The sequence below is a fragment of the Eucalyptus grandis genome, chromosome 1, assembly GCF_016545825.1.
Source record: "Eucalyptus grandis isolate ANBG69807.140 chromosome 1, ASM1654582v1, whole genome shotgun sequence".
Lineage (NCBI taxonomy): Eukaryota > Viridiplantae > Streptophyta > Magnoliopsida > Myrtales > Myrtaceae > Eucalyptus > Eucalyptus grandis.
The window spans coordinates 51,298,207-51,318,266 of NC_052612.1; the positions used below are offsets into that span (position 1 = coordinate 51,298,207).

A 20,060-nucleotide genomic window follows, 5' to 3' on the forward strand; every position below is an offset into this window, starting at 1 on the left:
AAACTCGATCTTCCTCTTTTCTTGAAACTCTCAATTTCAGTTTAACTTGTTTTTCTAAAAATGTCCCATTAAATCGAATCAATTCATGATCATTGGCAACATTCTAAAATAACAAATATTGAATAGAAATCTTGAAAATAAGTAAAAGTCATGAGGGTACTCAATTGATGAACTTTTTTCCTCAAGAATCTCACATGACATAAAAGTTGAGATCAAAACATTTGCCACTTTTATTGGTCGTCTCATGCATATGTGGTATGAAATACGTATTACGGTATTAATTCATTTCTCATGGAGCATATGTCTATAATTTCATTACCGTACAGATGATAGTTTAGACAAACTTAATGTCTAACTTGAATTCACGTATCTACTCCCTCAAAAAATTTATCAGAACTTACATCTAGCATCAAAGACAAATAAAGTAAAATATGTTAATTATTTTACTTTCAAATATAGTAAATATTATGTCATCATCTTAACGCTCAATTAAAGCGACATTTATATTTTAAGTTTGAGCTATCGATTATCACTTAGATTATAAGCTTAAAAATTGTCTTGCCTCTATTATCACATAATAAATAAATGTGATTACCCCTGTAAGTTGGCTAATATCTTATCTATTCGACATACTTTCTCAATTTTATATAATGCACTAAACATTAAGATGCATAAACGTCAAACAAAAACTCATAAACATTAATAATGAAATACAAATTCATCAAATGTAAACACTTAAGGGAAATCACAATATTCGGTACATCATACTCTACACAATCATAGAGATTTTACATGGTCACGGAACACATCTCTAAGTATTAGCTTCGTCATAGAATCTATTATTATTCTATACGTAAATATGTACTGTAAGTTCATATATTTTCGTGCAACTATATCTTTGATAAAATTATACTTAGTATCTATATGTTTGATTTTGTCATGATATTTTGGATCATTGGTATACGCTATTGCTACTTGGCTATCACAGTTAACCAACAATAAATTTGCAGCATTTTTAACAACACCTAAATGATCCAAAAATTTCTTAAGCAAAACACATTCTTGTATTGATGTTAATAATGCCACGAACTTAACTTCCATCGTAGCAAAGCTATACACGTTTATTTCTTACTAATCCAAGATATAGCGACATTGTTCAGTAAGAAAATAAATCCAGAAGTAGATTTCATTTCATCTAAATCTCCTCCCCAATCAGTATATGAATAGCTTTCAAGTCGCAGTTCATTTCCTTGATAATTCAGCATATAATCAGTAATTCCCTTCAAATATCTTAGTATTTTTTTTATGGTTTTCCAATGTACTTGACTTAGAATGGATCGGTATCTACTTACCATTCTAACTGCAAAACATATGTCAGGTCATATATACATCATAGTGTACATTAAGATTCCAACAACATTAGCATAAGAAAACATTTTGCATTTGTTTCTTCTCTTATGGAGTATTTGGACACATTTTATAGCTTAATCATTCACCTTTTGAGATAGGAATATCTATAGATTTGTAATCTTGTATATGAAATTGTTCAAGAATCTTGTTTATATATGTTTCTTGTGAGAGAGACAATGATCTCTTCAAACGATTCCTTGAAATATTAACTCCAAGAATATATGCAGCATCACCCATGTCTTTCATCTCAAAGTGAGAAGATAATCAACTCTAAACAGTATTAACAAACTCCATATTGCTTCCGTAATCAGTATATCATTAATATATAATAAGATAATCACAAATTGATCTTTTGATTTTTTTTATATATAGACAATGATCATCATTAATCATTGTAAAATCATATACCATTATGGTATTATAAAAACGTATATACAATTATCTTAATGACTGCATAAAGCCATATATTGATCTTAAAAGTCAACATACATTTTGTTATTGGCCTTTCAAAATGAAACTAACAAGTTGTTCCATATAAATTTATTCTTCTAATTCTTTATTAAGAAAATCAGTCTTTACATCAATTTGATATATTCAAGATCCATATAGCTAGTATTGTTTGAATAAGGCGAATTAAGCTAAATCTCATCACAAGAAAAAATGTTTCCTCATAATTAATTCCAATTAATTATACCCTTTGCCACAAGACGAGTCTTATGTCTTTCAATTGAGCCATCAGTTTCACCATTTATTTTAAGAACCCATTTGTTCCATTACATTTTTTTGAAAAATCAACTAATTCTCAAACATAATTTGATCTTATTGACTTAATTTCCTCTTTCATTGCCTTTATCTATTTTTCCTTGTTATGGCAATTTAAAGCATAATTTACATTCATTGGCTCATCTTTATCTTGTGGAGCAACCATAAAAGTTTCCCATTCAATGTCAAAACGTTGACGGGAATACTTTTGCAATTTATTTGCCATACAGGAGATTGTACATGTGATAGCCCAAGGAAGATGAGAAGTCCTCTCTAGTTCCACATCGCTTAGGGGGGAGTCCTAGAGCTACTTTATAAAGCTTTGAATCCCTTTAACCTGTGTAAGGCGTTTTAAAGACGTAAGGATTTAGTGTCCAAAGCGGACAATATTACACAGTGGGGCCCAGGTCGTTACAAATGATATTAGAGCCGACTCTTGACCACGTGTGAGGGCACAGCGAGGATGTTATGTTCTTAAGGGGTGGAGAGTGTGACAACCCAAGGAATGAGAGAAGTCCTCTCTAGTCCCACATCGTTTAGGGGAGAGTCCTGGGGTTAGTTTATAAAGCTTGGGGTCCCTCTAACCTGTGTAACGCATTTTAAAGCCGTGAGGACTTAGTATCCAAAGTGGACAATATTATACAGTGGGGCCCAGATTGTTACAGTATATTTCGCATATTATTCTCCATTATACTCTCATTCGGATTAAATAATAATGATATCGTCTCATTAGGTGGTTGTAATTGAGAATGAGTCAAATTTAATTCATCACTCCTCACATTGCTCTCACTTGCATGAACTCCATTAATTTCATTATCTTGATCCAAGCTTTCAAATAGAGAGTAGTCCTTACCTATTTTGCTATTTTTAATAAATTTATTTTCTAAGAATGCGACATCTACAATTCAAATTCAGTTATACTATCACTTTCCTACTCACCTATAAAAATATACTATTTTGAGTATTCTGAGTATCTTATGAAAATATTCTTATTACCTCAAAGACCCGATTTCTCATACTTGTGAGATGATTTATTAGTATAGGTAGCACAACCCCACAATTTAAGAAAACTGACTTTTACATGTTCATAATTCATATGAAATGAAAATAACTGATTTGGAAAGCACACGATTAAGTATATAGGTAGCAGTTAATAAAGTATTACCCTAAAAGATGATAGGTAAGTTAACTTGCGCCATCATAGATTTAACCATTTCTAGTAAGATTTTGTTTCTCCCTTCTACAATACCATTTTGTTGAGGAGTATAGGAAATAGACAACTGTCTTTCTATTACATTTTCATCACATGAATTTAATAACTCATCAAATAGATATTCTCGACATTGATCAGATCTTAATACTTTTATTTTTCTTATCTAATTGATTTTCTACCAAGTTCATAAACTTTTGAGAACAACTCAATACTTCATATTTAAAATAAATCAAATAAACAAGTCCAAATCGAGCATAATTAATTATAAATGTAATGAAATAAACAGCCACATATCTTCCTCTCACATTCATTGAATCACAAATGTCAGAATGGATTAATTGCAAAGGAAATTCAATTCTTTTACATCTTCCAAATAGTTTTCTTATTGTTTTCCTACTAGGCAATGCTAACATAAGAGTAAATCAATTTTTTTAATGTTATCCAACAAATCCTCTTTGGCTAATCTATTCATACGCTATTGGCTAATATGATCAAGTCTAGCATGCCATACATTCACATTATTATCATATGAATTAAAAGACATAAAAAATGAATAACAAACATTGACATTACCATAGTTAACATCCAATACAATGAAACCATCCAAAAAATAACCACAGCCATAATAATTTGTTCCAAATACAAATCCACACCATTATTTTGGAAGTTTAAATTAAAACCGAGTTTAATCAACACTAACACAAACACTAAATTACGATGAATCTCTGAAGCATATAATATATCGTGTAGGAACAAAGTGCGTCTACCGCACATATTTAACTAACATGTGTTAATCCATTTTACTTCAACTCTAGAGTTGTTTCATACATAGATCCATTTCATTCCAATCAATACTCGTCGGAATTTCACAAAGAATTCTCTGTCCTTTGCTACATGGTCTGTTGCTCCCAAATTTACAGTTCAGGAAGGATTAGATTCAGTTAAAAATACATAACTTGATACATAAGCAAAGTTTTTAAGAATACAATGGGTGCTTAATTTATTTGGCTCGCAACAGTTGTGAGCATAGTGACATTTTTTGCCACAATCATAACATTTTACCCTTGAAATTCTCTCCACTCGAGGACGTTTTCCTCTCTTATATTAGTCTACTCTTAATTTCTTACTTGAATGATTCAATCCCTTACATGTCCACCTTTTGAACAAATCAATGCGCCTGCGCTTAAAGCTCGAAGCATCTTTTGAGCTAGAACCAGCACAACAAATATCTATTTCCCTCTCAAACGCCATAAGCCGCTCTTCTCCTAGTTCAAGGTGGCATACAACACCCTTAAGTTCTTCTATAACTTGGTTAAAAGCTTTTAATACTTCTTGTTTTTTTAGCACATATTGAATTTTTATATTCAATATCTCATAATTCTCGCCGTTCAATTTCTCTCATTTGTTGAACTCGGCGACTATGCTCATAGTTACTAAAGCCATTGGTTTAGAACATATCAAACACACATTGCATGAATTATTAATATCTATCATTTATGCATCTATATTGTATAAACTAATCATATTAATAAATAATTTCAAATAAGACTTTATAGTCGAAAGGTCACTTTGTTTCCAATCATCATCCAAAAATCATAATTTGAAATTATTATTAATATAATCATTTATGCAAAAAATAAATTCATCAAAATCATTAAAACTTTCTTGAACTTCTCATAAATAATTATAAATTAACATAATAATTTACAACAGTAGATAACATTGAACTTTCATTAAGTAAACATGCCATTTATACGAATTAATATATTCAAAGAAAACATATCAACATAAAAGAAATATTTGCACAGAAACATCTTAAACCAATCTAAAAATAATAATAAATAAATTCAAAAATACTCATCTATCTCATAAACTAGGAAAGTCTCTTTTAATCTTTTAGTAAATTCTTCTGAGAATTATAAAGGCACATTAGTCAATCACAGAAAGACCTTCAAAGAGCTCTTATGGCTCCTCCAAGACACATTCACTCTGCGCCAAGTGACATTCAACTGAAGGGTTGAAGTCTTGTTTACCTCAATTCTATAATATTCTCTCATAAAAAGCTACTGCAAGCTTTTTATAATCCGGGACCACATTGACCTCCCATAGGCGACCTAACACTGCTTGTCATTCTGATGGAAGAGTGTTCATTAGGGCCGGTATCTTCAAAAAATCCAGCATAAGATAACCATTCCATATGATTTCTTGACTCTGACCATATGTAAAATTACATCAACGTTATTCCACCGATAGTTAGCTAATTTCGTTTGTAGCTCTTTTAAGTGTGCGCACAAAACATATCATTGTTCCTGCAACAAATGCAAAAAAAAAAAAGGATTATATATAATCTACAACGAACAAAATTGAAAAACACATTTTCTTTTTCTTCTTTTTTTGTGCCAGTCAATAGACGATCAATGCTGATCAACGGTGATCAACTCCAATCAACGATCAACGACGGTCAATGGACAACCGGGTCAGGTAAATGGGTCAACGGGTCAACTAAGGGCAAACGGTAATAACATGAAACAATAAGGGCATAATCATAAAAACAATAATTAGGGGCAAAACAGTAATAATGCAAAGAAAACAAGGGCAAAAGCATAAAAGCACATGTGCATGTGCTATGCACACGCCAGCGGTTCCATGCACTGTCGTGCACGCATGTGCAGTTACCGTGTGCATGCAGTGCACACGCGTACGATTTACCGCCTATATGTGGGGGCACGTCCAGAGGCCCCGGCAACATGCCACCCATCTTTTTTCTCGTCTTAACGAGAACTACGACCTTACACTATCAAAAATAAATTTTGATTTATGGAAAATCACAAAAGGAGGAGCAAACAATAGGCGAGTATTGGGATTTCCGTCCTCGAGCATCTGACGGCGATGTTTCTCAAAATTTCAGCCAAATCCAAATTCTAAACATCAACAATGATTGGGAAATATGAGCAACATCGCTCTAATACCAATGTCAAAAACGGATTCCTAAAAAACAAACCGATATTCAAACAATCAAATACCTAAAACAAACGTAGAAACATGCCTAGAAAACATGTAATACCGATCAAAGGTATAACATGAAGACAAACATACTTTGTTTGCCACAGATTAAATACCCGTTGCAATATCAGAAAAATTGATTGAAGCCCTAGAGTTCCATTCTTCAAGAGAGAGTACATCATTGTCTCAATGGAAGGAAAAGAACGTACTTTCGCAAAACTTCTATCAACGCTCTTCCCTTTTACTTATATATTGCAGTTCTTTTCACTTAGAAAATAACTACCCCTTCCTCTTGTGGGCTCTTCTCTTATGGGCCGATTTGGCCCAACATGGGTGGACTAGCCTGACTTGACCCATCAAATAAAAAACCCATCAAGGGGCGCCACATTTGAACCTTGGATGCCAACAACATTGAACCCACAAAGAATAAAATGATCAATATACTGTAAAAGGGAATGTATTAGTGAAAGCGGCAATGGAAAAAGTGTGACCCATATAAAAATCATGTCAATATTTTTTGTTAACCAAATTAGACAAGTTAACAGAAAATTCCATTATACCAATTTGATAAGTTTTAAGAGTTAATTACATTTTTTAAAATTTTAGAATTTAATTAGAATTTTCGGTACTCTTATCCGAAAGCATTGCTCAACTTGTTTAATCCCAAAGCTATGAGTCTTCTGAACTTTTTGTCTCCTTCCAAATCGAGTGTTTCGCAGAAGCAGAAAGCCAAGAAGATGAGGCCCAACTTCTTTGATTGGATTACGGAAACTGATAGGAAAAGCGGGATCAGAAATTGGATTGAACATCACATGACAATAATTTGTTTTTCTCTTATCACGTTAATCAATTTTAACGATGGGTGTCACATGCGTAGACTTTCTGTTTTGGAATATCTTATGATGCTTTCTCTCCTTCGTGAAAAATAAAAAATCCCACAAGAAATTGAATGGATGCCTAGAAATGAAGAGTATACTAAAATAGTTTTGATTGATTGATGGAACAAATGGCTCAACAAACACTTTGAAAAAATCATTGATGGACAGATCTCACTCAACAAGCTATGCCTAGAAATGAAGCAAGTTAAAGATTTTGTATAGTAAATGAGTGTCAAAAGTCTTTTGATGACATGCGATGTAAGTCTACAATAAAATCTTTTTGAGATAAGTGTACTGAAATTTCTAAAACTTATTATAGAAGTACAATTGAGTCATAAAACTTTTAAAAAGTACAACGAAGTCTTAAAACTTGTCCTGAAAGTGCAAAGGAGTCCTAAAATTTTCAAAATGTACAATCAAGTCATAAAGTTTGTCACGAAAGTATAATTTAGTACTAAAATTTTCAAAAAAATTTATCAATAGAAAGACTTGATCGTACCAATTTGATATGTTTTAAGACCAAATTATACTTTTTGAAAGTTGTAAAATTTAATTGCATTTTTTAAAGTTGTAAGCATTAATTGTATTTTTGAAAGTTCTAGAATTCAATTGTTCTTTCTTAATATGTTTTAGAACTTCTAATGCACTTATCCCAATATTTTTTTGTTCTTTGTTAGACTCTGCGACTTGGCAATTCTTTTGCTTACATTTCAGGTCGAGTCATTGGAGATCCATTTTATGTCTGTTGATAATTTCACCGAATTCTATAATATTATGCTTTTTATGAATATGACGGTTTTTCTTAGTATTCCATATATAGAACCGGCTCGAATTTACTCAATGGAAGAACATTTGAACTTAATACAGGAGTGATCATATAACGGGGACGCCGTTCAAGTTGGAGCCCACCGAGAAATTTCTCACTCATTGCCCGTGAAAAGAGAGGAGACTTTGGTCTCTCGGTATGGAAGCATTAGGACAAGCGATCTCTTTATAACCCAGCCATACCCCGCGTCAACTGCGACTCAGCACAAGACCTGGTTTGAGAGACTCCGCACTTTGCTTCGTTTTCGTTTCTCAGACAGTTCCCATGTCTCGCTTTAGGTTCCTCTCTCTCTTATCTTCTCTCCCTAGCTAGCTACCTCCATTGTAAACACTTCTGAGTTTGTTCATTTTCTTGTCTTGTCAAGAGCCGTTGTCGTCCTTGTCGTACTTGGCACATGTCGATATCGGTGTGGTTGATCGTATACTTACACTACCCGAGTATGGAGTCCTGGCGATAATGCCGAGCTTTCATGGGTTGCATCTAAACTGGCAAAGCCAGTGTTCGAAGACAAGATCTATGTCACGCCTGGAAAGGATGTGAGAGAGGGCAAAGCGAAGCTTGTTTGGACAGTGCACTGTATCATTCATGTTCTAGTACCTTCACAGACGATCCAGTATCTGTATCATTCATGTTCTAGTACCTTCACAGACCATCCCCATGGGTAAGTCAACATTTTTTTCTTCTTTTTCTTTGCATATTACCAGACATTGATTGTGGCTATTGTCTTCTTTGTTGTTTGATTTTTTATTAATAGTGAAAGAAAAGGGCTTATTAAGCTCTCATGGATAAACCGCTAGGGTTTGCCCCAATGGCTACTCTTCCAATATGGAAGGAGGAGGTAGGAGATTCAAGTCTCCACCTTCTCAAGGGTTGTGATAGAAACGATTTAAAAAGTGTGGGTTTTTTACTCCATGCCCTGTAAAGAGATAAGGCAAAAATTTGAAAGTGAGAGTTATAGTAAGAATAGAGGAAGACCGATCCAAAAAAAAAAACTCTCATGCATATGAACAATAAATGATTATGGTGATAATTATGATCCCTCCGTTTTCTTAGCTGCCAAAGCACATACCTATAGTGGCCGCCCAACCCTCTCCCTCCCCCTCTCCCTCTCCCTCTCCCTCTCTATCTCCTCATCTTCGAGACTTCTTTGTTGATTCGCGAATGATGCCGTCGACGTCCTCCACAGAAGTGGAGAGTTGTCCGGTGAGCTTAGAAGTTTGAAGCGTGCCTCAGAAGAATATTCTCTTTTGGATCTGCTCGCTCGCTCCAGCTCTTATGCTTGCTCCATATAGTAGCGCTCCGCATGTTCTTGAAGCTCCTCTACTGCTGCCTTCAGCAGTCAACTTATCTAAAATGATTTTACGATCAACCGTTATCTCTTTTGCAGGTCTTCTTTCCTAAACTAGAGCTAAATCTAGATTTGGGTGAATTTCTATTCCGATCTAGATGTATCAGAGATAACATACCCTTGATTAGGCCACCGAAATATGCATTAGAGATGCATCTATTCACCAACCAGCGAATGAAGTCCTTCTTTAAGGCTAAATGATCACTTTGAGTCTTTATTTGAGACAAACTCTGAAGAACTTCGTGAACAGAATAGGAAATGGAAGAAATTGGGAGAGAAAAAGAGAGAGAGATTTTGATGAATGAATTTCTTCTTCTATTTGATTTCTTTGAAAAGTTACATTTCGGTATGTGAGATTTCCTTCTTATATCTCCTCTGGTTCTCTCTTAACGAATCTGTTTTACAAGAGCTGTTGAAGAAATGGCCAACTTCCTAACTGCGAAGACTAACCGAATACCGGTCACTACAGCTAAGGTACGAGTAAAGGTAAGATACGAGTAAAGGAAAACAGAGTAGATGAGCGAGTAGCGGTTTAGTCGACTTTGCAGCATCTTTCCCCGCAATCTCTCGATCCGTATATCATCCTTCTTCTTTCCTTTCTTTATTCTTAACAAAAGTAGATCTTCTTCTTTCGTACATTTCTTGACACCATTTATACGGTCAGCTTCTTCCTGTCTTTTGTCCTTAACATCCCCCGCAAATTGGGCGGGGGTGAAGAACCAATGCCCAATTTGAGACGAAGAGAGAAATGTGTTAGTTTAGATAGTGGTTTGGTAAAAATATCAGCAACTTGGTTATGGCTGGGAACATATCTAACACATAAGGATCCAGACGCAACTTTTTCTCGAACAAAGTGGAAATCAACCTCAATATGTTTTGTTCGAGCATGAAGTATAGGATTTGCTGTGAGAGATATGGCAGATTGATTGTCACAGAATAATATGGTTGGTGAGTGAAGAGAAACTCCAATATCTCACGAGTACAAAAGTAATCCAAGTAAGATCGGCTGTTGCCGAGGCGAGGGCTCTATATTCAACTTCGGTGGAGGAACGTGAAACAGAGTTGATTGTTTCTTAGCTGTCCATGAGATGAGATTAGAACCGAGATAAGTACAGAAGCCTGTGGTAGAACGTCTAGTTTGAAGACAGCCAGCCCAATCTGCATCAGAGAAGCCATATAATTTGAGAGAACTTTGAGAATGAAGTGAAATACCGAGGTGAATTGTTCCTTTTACATATCGAAGAACTCGTTTCAGTTGAAGAAAGTCTCCAATAGTAGGTTGATGTAGTTTCTGACATAGGATATTTGTTGCAAAGGCAAGATCAGGCCTAGTGATAGTGAGATATTGTAAGCCACCTACAAGACTTCGGTAGTTCATGGGATTTGGAAGAAGAACAAAGCATCTCTTGTAAGTATGACTGGTTTAAGAGAGAGAGGTGTAGCAATAGGTTTACAGTCGGTCATATTTACACGAGACAGTAAGTCAAGGGCATACTTGGTTTGACATAAGAACAACTCAGTAGAGGTTCGTGTGGCTTCAATTCCAAGAAAATAATGAAGCTGGCCAAGATCTTTCATATGGAATTTAACACTGAGTGAGTGAATAAAAGTTTGTAGCAGTTGTTCTGAGCTACCAGTTAGAATTATGTCGTCAACATATAGAAGTAAAAGTATGGTCTCTTGTCCTTGATGAAGTATGAACAGAGAGGGGTCAGTTGAGCTACAGAAAAAACCAACTTCAAGCAAGAAATTGCTGAATTTATCATACCAGGCACGCGGAGCTTGACGCAATCCATAGAGGGATTTTTGAAGTAGACATACATATTGATCATACTGTGGATGAACAAAACCAGGAGGTTGCTCCATGTACACAGTTTCATTTAGGGTGCCATGTAAGAAGGCGTTCTTGACATCAAGTTGATGCATAGACCAGTGTTTTACCATTGCTACGAGAGGATAAGTCTAACAGTTGAATGTTTTATCACGGGGCTAAAGGTTTCGTGAAGTCAATTCCTTGTTCCCGATGAAATCCCTTGGCTACTAGACGAGCCTTCAATCGATCTAGACTTCCAAAGAGAGGTAAGTTTAGTCTTAAACACCCATTTGCAGCCAATAACATTCATGTTACTAGTACGAGGAACCAATAACCAAGTTTGATTATGGTGTAAAGCATTCATTTCTTCTTGCATTGCACGATACCATCCTGGATCTCGCTAGAGCAGATTTTACCGATTTTGGTTCCGGGAGGAACTTGGTATTGAGCAAGACATGCATATCGAGGATTCACTTTGACTATACCAGATTTAGATCTGGTTTGCATGTGATGAGTAGGTTGTGTACCTTGCACAGGATGGATAGTCTGTGTTTGTGTGTTAGAAACACTTTGATCGATAGCTGGTTCTGTTGCTGTCACTGTTGTGGTTCCAGATATATTTACTTGTTGAGACATACTTTGAGTAGTAGATGGAACTTGATCATTAGGTGACACAGTTGTAGAGATAGGTTCTATATGTTCTGTAAAAGCTTGCTCAATTGGAAGGTTCTGAACATACTTTGTTTGATGAGATGATGAAGTGTTGATAAGCTCAGTATTTGGAGTTTGTAAGAATCTCTCTTCTTCTGTCCATAGTTTATATAGTCGTGTATATGTTGAGGAATGTGTTGCCAGCTTCTTAGAGAAAGGAAAGAATGTCTCATCAAAGGTTACATGTCGACTGATGTACACATGACCAGTGGTAGGCACCAAGCATCGATATCCTTTATGATGAGTGCTGTATCCGAGAAAGACACGGAGTAAGAGATCGTGGATCCATCTTGTGTTGAGCATAAGGTCGAAGACGGGGATAGCGAGCACACCCGAACACTCGAGATGATCATATCTTGGCTTATGCTGATGTAGCTTAGTAAAGGAGATTGCATCTCTAATTTTGGAGTAGGAAGTATATTGACAATATAGTTTGCTGTCATAAATGCATCAACCCAAAATTTTAATGGGACTTTTGCATGATATAGCATAGGACCAAGCTCAACTATATGGCGATGTTTCCTTTCAGGTATTCCATTCTGTTCGGGTGTATATGGACAAGCTGTTGGATGCCACAACTCTGTAGGTGAGCTTTAAACTTGTGACTGACAAACTCTCCCCCACCATCACACTTAAACTTCTTGATTTTACAGTTGTGCTGGTTCTCTACTAACTTCTGAAACATAAGAAAGATGTCATAGAAGTCTGATTTTAGTTTCAATGGGTACATCCAGCTGAACCGAGAGAAGTTATCAACAAAGATCACATAATATTTGAAGTTCTGATAAGAGTTGACTGGAGAAGGTCCCCAGATATCGCAATGGACTTGTTCTAGAGGTTTATTAGCTACAGAACTTGACATAGGAAAAGGTAGAGCAGTATTCTTAGCAAGCCGACAACTTCACGCATACAGATTATGGTTCGTATAACACTTGGATTAACTTTTGATTCTTCAAATGTTTGGGACATTCTGGTTTTGTATGAGCTAGCCGTTGATGCCACACGTTTTCTCCTGTAATCTTCTGTCTTTGAGTGAAGAATACCTCGCAAAGACAAGGATCAACTCGTATAGTCCTTTTTCCTTCTTCCCTAGCATCTTGGTTATGTTGGTGATGCTGTCCTTTATGCACACCCCAATTTTGTCAAAGACAAAAGAACAGGGATAATCATCTAGGTTAGTTTAGAGACTGAAAGAAGATTTTTCTTAATTGCTGGAACAATTAACACATCTTTTAGAGGCAAGGTAGTAGTAGCAGTAGTTAGCATTGTATTACCAACATATTTCACAAGTAAACATGAACCGTTGCCAATCATTACTGTATCATTACCAGCGTTCTTAGAAAAGTTTTGAAGAATACCAGCATTTGCTGTAATGTGAGCTGTTGCTCCAAAGATCGGGATACCATTCATTTTCATTGGTTTCCTCAATATGAAGAGCTGATAAAGCGTCGGTATCTCCTCGGCTTGGTAAGAATTATCAAACCTATACCAACAAAGTGTAATGCATCATGACCTGGTTTTCAGATCGACATTCCGTCGAGTGTTTGTTGTTGTTTTCTCCATCTCGCACATCTTTATGGAGAGTTAGATTTGGAGATGGATATATCTTGGCTTCGTATACCTGTGTGAACCATTATATGGTTCGAACCCCGACCCGTAACTCGAGTAGAGGGGGTATTAACCTGGTTAAGGTGTTGACTCCTGTTCATAGCTCGAGTTATTAGTTCTGTAGTTCATATTTCTTCCTATGTTTCCAAAATTTCTGTATCTGTTACCGAATGACCTTCCTCTTCCAATATTTCTTCCTCCACGACTATATCCCCTTGAACTTCCAAGACATTATTTTGATGTACAATATTTCTATCAAACTCCTCTTTGTGTATAGCTTGATCTTTCTTTGACCATAATAGGCCAGATTTGGACTGAACGGCTTGAGGAATAGTTTTGCGGCCTTGATTCAAACCTCTCTAGATGAGAGATCACTTCATCATATTCCGGTTGTGGCTTTAAACAATAGATTGTTGTTCTAAAGCTCTCATACTCGGACCCCAAACCTTCCAAAATACCAAACAGTTTTGTTATTTCATCCTTGGTTTACCTATTGCATTTAATTGATCACATATTGTTTTATACTCTACGAGATATGTTGATAAAGCTCTATCACGTTTCGACAAGCCTGCAATTTTCCTCTTAGTTCAAACTCCTTTGCCACAGATTTTTGGGTGAACCGATTAAGCAAGGCCTGCCAAAGTTCATAAGCTGTGTTTAAGCCGATTATTAGGCTAAGTATGTCTTCGGAAACAGCACCACTAATCCACGAGGAAACAAGTTGATCTGTCTTAATCCAATCATTATAGTCGGGATTAGAGATATCAACCGTTTGATCTCCTTCGATCTACCCGTAGAGTTCTAGCGGTGGTGTAATTTCTCCATTCACAAACCCAAACAGATCTTGGCTTCTTAAAAACCTATGAAACCGAGCTTGCCATAGAAGGAAGTTATCCTCGGCTAATCGATTGTAACAAAGTTTGAGATGTTAACATGAATGGGAAATGGATATCTCAAGCTTCTTGCTCATTGTCATTCTACTTTTCCGGATCTTTGAGCACTACTTGATTCGAATACAACCTCTACTGATTTCTGCAATATGATGCAGCAAATCGATTTCGATGATAGAGATTTGAAGAAACATGAAGAGTATCAACTCACAGATCAATGAGACTTCGATTCCGATTCCAATCTGCTGTAGATTCAGCTATTTTTATGCAGTATTGAGATGATTTCTTCAGGATGAAGGCTCGATACCATGAAGAACTTCGTGAATGCACGGGAAATGGAAGAAATTGGGAGAGAAAAAGAGAGAGAGAGATTTTGATGAATAGCAAACTCCCTTTAGATCTTCTTTTGAGAAAAGTAAGGCACTTTGGGTCCTTATTTGGGATTTTCCCTAATAAAAATATATAAAGACTTAGCTCATCGTGAAATATGTTTTCCACAATAGTATCACTAGGACATTACACGCAGTGATCGAGAATATCATTGTTGAACATCAAACTCTCGATTGAATGTCTCATAGATCGATGTGTTGAGAGAGGTGAGGCATCCTAATCTCATCACCCTCATTGGCTCTTGTCCCGAGCCCTGCACTCTTGTTTACGAATATATACCAAATGGTAGCCTCAAAGATTGGCTCCGCAGCAGCGAGAGGACGAAACAGCTGCTGTAGCAAGCCCGAATATACATCGCGACAGAGCTCTGCTCCGCCCTGGCCTTCCTCCACTCTTGGAAGCCTCACAGCATCGCGTACATGGGGACGTCAAACCAGGGAACATCCTACTGGACGCACAACTCCTGAGCAAGCTCAGCGATTTCGGCATCTGCCGATTGCTGTCCAGGGCCGAGTGGTCGAGTAATAACACCACCATCGTGCACCTGACCAACCTGAAAGGGACTCGGGTACATGGACCCTGAGTTCCTCGTCGAGGGAAAGCTCACGATAAAGTCCGACGTATATTTTTTCAGGATTATACTGGTTGAGTTACTGACAAGGAGGCTCACCTTCGGAATAGCGAAATTAGTGCGTAAGGCAATTAGAGAAGGGACTTTGGAGGCCATCTTGGATCCGTTGGCTGGAAAGTGGCCCTATATGCTGGCCAAGGAGTTGACTCATTTGGCTTTGGAGTGCTGCAAGATGAGCAGGAGTAAAAGGCCGTATCTCAGGTCAGACCGCGTGATACGGTGCTTCAATCTATCGGAGCTTCCTGTCGATAAACCTAGACGTCCAAATACTTGGGAACTTAGCAATATATATGTTGTCTATGTGTACTTTGAACTTCAAGTAAATTGACTTCGCTGGCAGTCGTCAGCGAGTACCGGCTGGTTTGTGTGCATATGTGCATAGATTTTTTGCTATATTGTGTATTAAGCTATCTTCTTGTTAGTTTTTCCTGCGTGTACCCATCATTCCTCTTATGAACAGATCTTCTTTGGCATTAAGTACGTAAACAGTGAGATGGGATTAGTTAGTTATCTGCAGAATCAGATCACCAAATCCAATGCCTTGTTATGCTGTTCAGTTGCGAACTACTTGACTTTTTTGCTGAAATTGTGTTGGTCGGATATCATACTGTTGACACCAAAAATTAGCCAAGTCCTTAACTGTCAATCCGACTGAATAAGACCAAGCAAGATATGATTGAGGTGAAATTCGCTAAAGTCCTCGGCAACTTCAGGTAATTGATAGGAGATGAGAATTGAGGAGTTGCCGAAAGGCGATACAAGGGAAAGTACTAAATGTTGAACAACGAATGTCGGTAAATGAGACTTAGTTCAGTCGGCAAGTGAACTGAAACTGAAGTGAAGATCGATGGATCAAGAACAAGATAAGCGTTCAAGTTATGAAGCCAACAATTTCAATCGCAATTGTAACAACTCATTCAATCGTGAAGCTAGCACAACCACCAGTTCTAGGAGCCGTAAATCTTGAAAGCCACAAGCGATAATGGCAGAGAAGCATAGGCTGTTACAACCATCAAGAAGAAGAGTTGCAAGCTATAGAAGAAACCATTGACATGGGACGAGTGATGAGGCCGTGATCGTCGAATAGTGGGTCTTTTGGTAACTGTTTGTAAATATATGTGAGAAAAATTATACACAAAGTCCTAACATAATATCCATCTATCACTTCAATGCTAAATTTTTAAAATTGGTAAATTTAGTCTTGTACCTTTTGATGATTTGCTAATGTGATCTTTCCAATCAATTTTGTTCAAAAACACTAACATAGACCATTTTTGCAATTTTTTTTAAAATTTTTCTCAATTTGTTATTTTGTTCTCTTTTATTTTTTTCCATATTTCCCTTCACAAGTCTCTAGGCCTTGAGGATGGCTGGCGAAGATCATTGACCATAGACAAAAGCCTAGCGAGGGCATATGGTGATTCAGTGATTTCTAGCTAAAATGACTTTATTGGCAAATTATCAAAAAGTCTAGAACTAAATTAACCAAATTAAAAAAAAAAAATCTAGGAGTTACGTAAAATGCTATTTGCCTTCTTTTTATCTGTTGTTAATCATTGCTAGCACCTGTAAGTGTTAAGATTGCAATTCCGTTAATGATCATTAATCAATCAATGAACACCGGTTGTTCAAATATATCTTACCGTTATGTTTATATTTCAATACCCTTTTATAGGGCTGGTTGCGATTAGCTTTAGTCTTCGTACCTCTAATTTCCTCGTCAATCCAAATTTCCTATTCAAGAATCAATAAAGGATCCTTCACTACCTTTGTCTATTTCCATATTAATCCATATTTTGAAGGGTGCTTTCTCGACAAACACATAAGAGAAGAGAAAAAAGGAGTGGGCATGTTTGCATCATCTATCACTGGTCATGACCTATGACGCCTTAATATTTAATAGGTCGAAATTAACGTTTGGTAAGGAAAGGAAAGGACATGAACCCAAGAGCCTAATGGCTGTAATCAACGACTGCGAAAAATTTCCTGACTTAACAAGTAAATCCAATTATATATCTGTCGAAGTGCTTAGAATGGTTATGTTTGATTTAAGGTTTTAGTTGGGCTCAGTGATCACTACTATCTCATCTCCTACTCATGGAGGCTTCATGTGGTAATGGATGACAACGGCGGCAGTGATGTTAAAACTAGTGGCTCATACGGCTACGTGCAAATTTCTTTCAAAATCATTATCAACGAGATCATCATATAAAGAGAACTTATTTTCAAACACAACACCGATCGATCTCATACCATGTGGGGTAATTTTTCCCTCGATGCACGTGCTCCACTTGGAGTGTCAAGTATGATGAAATGACCTTATGGTTTCAAGGGTTAGTATGGAATTGAGCTGAGAAACATGATTATTGAGGCCTTAAGGCAAGGGCAGCAATTAATTTTTCAGGACTTGCTCGTGTCATGTCGACATAAGGTATGTTACCAAATAGGTCAACCCGAGCACGACATGATCGATGGCCTTAATACCATAGATAATGGAGTTGAATTGGCTCGAAAGCACGTGACAGGACTATAACTGTGCCGGGCTTGCAAGGTACTAGCAATACCGGAGATTAAATACTACTAGTGAAAAAAAGGGAATCTCTTCCGGTTGGATGAAGGAGCAATTAATCCATTCTAGGGTTTATATTCCATGGATGATAATAAATCTGTCCTAGTTAGCGGCGCCAGTGATGGTATAGCCCTTGGTGAAGCATCCACCATAAATCCTTTCGATGGTTGAAGCTCCCTTGCCTTTCAGATCGGGGGCCGTGTCTGCTAAAATGAAGGATGGATAGGCGAGCAAATCAATAATGAGCGCAAATGAAGGCATCAAATATGTGATCATCGTCACGCGAGAGCTCACAACGAAGTGCGACGTTTATTCTTTTGGGATCATAGTGCTTCAGTTGTTGACGAAGAGGTCCGCCGTAGGAATAACGAAGGATGTGCAAAGGGCAAACAGTGCAGGGACCTCGGAGGCCATCTTGGATCCTTTGGCTAGGAAGTGGCCTTATCTGCTGGGCGCGGAGTTGACCCATTTGGCTTTATGGTGCTGCGAGATGAGCCGAAGGAATAGGCCGGATCTCCGGTCAGACGCGTGGACGGTGGTTCAATCAATCGAAGCTTCGTGTTGATAAACCTGGACTTCCGAATATTTGGGAATTGGGCGATATAACATGTCGCGGATGTGTACTTTGAACTTCGAGTAGATTGACTTTGCCAGTCATGTGTGGCAATCGTCGGCGACACCAGCCAATTTGTGTGTATATATACATAACATAGATCTTTTGGTTCAGCGCCATTTACTGAGTTATCCTTTTGATCATTCTTCCTGCTTGTACCCACCGTTGTTCTTATGAAAAGATTTTCTTCCGTATCAATTTCATTGAATATTGGTGTGGAAGCTTATTGGAGAGAAACAGAAAATTTTTTGAATTTATACAAGCCACTCAACAATCATTGAACAAAATAGACAGTTAATCATGAAAAACTATAGACAATGTATACCAACCTCGATACAGGTGGCTGTAATTTATATTGTCCGTGTGCCAATGGTGAATCGAGTACGTGAAAATGTAGTAGCTAGGCACTTATTCGTCCCCGTGCTGTGGGCTTCATGTACCCGAAAAGAAGAATATAGATGGGCTTTTCTTTAAACTCTTTGTTTATCACCTTCACCTTGAGTCTTTTCTCTCTCTCTCTCTTTAATTTTATCTTTAAAAAAAAAACACACACACACACAACAACAACAATAACTGTCCACATGTCACTCCATTATCCTCAGTTTGGCTCGAATTAGTCTTTTTTTTAATCTCCACCCTTGTCTAATCAACCTGACTTGTTGAAGCCCACAAGCAACCGCCGCTCGCAATTCTCATTTTCTTAATAATTCCTTGAGTTACAAATAAACATCAGTATGTTTGTTGCCAACTACTTGACCTTTCTTGCTGAAATCGTAAACTAATAACGTTATCAAGAACAGAAAATAATCGACTGATAAGGATCGGCCGTGCCCGTTTGCGTTTTACTTGATTATTGTATTCGTTGGACGACTAGGATAGCGATTTGGAAAGCTATGGAATGCGATGTCAAGTTGCGCCTGGTCTTGTATCGTACATCAAAAACTTTATGGTATGCAATGCACTAAGAGAGAAAAGAAAAAGAAAAGGAGAGGGTATGCTTGCGTCATCAAAAACTTTATGCTATGCAATGCACTAAGAGAGAAAATAAAAAATAAAAAAAAAAAAGGAGAGGGTTGGCTTGCATCATCTATCACTGGTCATGACTCAGTGACGCCTCAAGCTTGATAGGTCGAATTTATTGACTTTTCGAGCGTTACCATCAGGTGATGAGGGGAAGGAAAGGGACGTGAACCCAGACCTAATGATTGTATTTTCATGGCTGAAATAGCACAACATCGATTGATCCCGTACCATGCGGTGTAATTTTCCCTGCGAAGTACGTGCGTTGATTGTAGCGTTGAGCATGATGAAACGACCTTATTGGGGCCTTCAGGGCAGGGGTGGCGATCAACGTTCGCAAGTCAAATTTGTGTCGTGTGATGTTGTGCTGATATA

General features: G+C 37.1%; 1 pseudogene; it reads left to right on the forward strand.

The window, feature by feature from the left end:
- The first annotated feature begins 9,860 nt into the window (after positions 1–9,860).
- Positions 9,861–18,617, forward strand: LOC120287567 (annotated as a pseudogene).
- Positions 18,618–20,060: the final 1,443 nt, after the last annotated feature.